This window comes from Vipera berus (assembly GCF_964194415.1).
Source record: "Vipera berus genome assembly, chromosome: Z".
NCBI classification, from domain to species: domain Eukaryota; kingdom Metazoa; phylum Chordata; class Lepidosauria; order Squamata; family Viperidae; genus Vipera; species Vipera berus.
In genome coordinates, this window is record NC_138205.1 from 24471477 (window position 1) to 24473074 (window position 1598).

The following is a 1598-nucleotide window of genomic DNA, read 5'->3' on the forward strand; positions in this document are numbered from 1 at the left end:
ACCCCATCTGGGCCTGCAGCTTTGCTGGGATTCACAGCCTTCAATATAGCTTTCACTTTATGTTCATACAGGGGAGTGTCTGAGAATAAAAAGGCCAACCAGCAGAGGCTACAGGGTCTGGTCTTTTCACCTCGTAGCGAACAAAGAAGATATTCAGCTCCTCTGCCAATAAGGCATCAGTATTAACCATGTTCCTCATGTTGCCCTTATGGTTGGTTAGGTGCTACAGTGCCTGCCACACTTGCTTTGGATTGTTGTCTGCTAGGTGGTTCTCCATCTTATGTTTATATTGTTGTTTCGCCATCCTAATACATCTTCTGAGATTTGCCCTGGCCTCTCTATATGTGACCCTGTCCCCTGCCTTAAAGGCAGAATCCCGGGCTCTCAGGAGTGTTTGTACCTCTGCAGTCATCCAGGGTTTGCAATTCCCGTAGCAGGGAGTGGGTATTTATATCTTTGGGGGTATTTATACCTTTTGTTTGGAGTTGTTCCTGTGGCATGAACTTTGACCTGAGTCTGAGTGTGCCTATCTGGTATTCTGATAGTGGTGGGTTAATCCTATTATGTCCCAAAGGTCATATCCTGCCTCCCTGGGCCTGTGGCTAATGACTATTGGAATTTTTTTGTGTGAGGGATCTTTGTCTTTCTAATCCGAGCCTCCTGACACCAATCCTTCTGACAAGATTATCACATCTGCATTTCTGCAGACCTGGTTTCTTTTTGGGGCAGAGAGACTTGGTGTGTGTGTGTGTGTGTGTGTTGGTTTCTGTCTTTAAAATCCTTTGGCGAAATATATTCTTCCTTTTTAATATTTCCCAAAATATTTCTTTCTCTGGATTATTCCCACAGTTGATTTCCTAAAAATGTTAATAAGCCCACAGAAGTAAGTTTTGTTTTGTTTTGCTAATTATATTAATGAACCCACATTAAGCAGTTTTATTTTAGTGTAGAAGATTCCTGAGGGAAACAAAACAGAAATTAGTCACATTCAGAATTGGAAGCTCTTGAATGATATTCCACTTCATGAAAATAAGTGGCACAGTATTTACTTCGTAAGATATTTAACACTCTTAAAAGCATATAACAGAAGACAAGGTCCATAGAGAAAAATAGTCAGATACATTGAAAGTTCAACAGAAAAGGTATTTCCCTTTTTTTGTAGCAGATTTGGTGTTTATTCAAATATGTGTTATATCTCAAAGTTGTTTTACTAGAAAAGAATTTTGGAAAATAATTGCATAATATAATCTTTTGATTTAATGAAATAAGAAGGTATGCTATTTTGGGGAAGAGAACAAATGGGAAGTTTTTTTAGAATTTTTTTTAGAAATTGGACTTCAGACCGTAGTTTTAAACTTATTTTGAAACAATATATTTTGGAGATATTTCAGTGTAAATAGTAAACAATGAATTAATCACATATCTAACAGGTTGATACATTTTCTACATGATAATTAGAAAGAATAGAAGACAGTTAGAAGTTGCAGAAATTTGGACCAAGCATTCATGCATGATCTGATCTCTCTGGGTACAAATAAAATAAATGGATGGTAAGGATTTCTAAATCTATTTTTATTTCTCAATTTTAAATGTTTAAA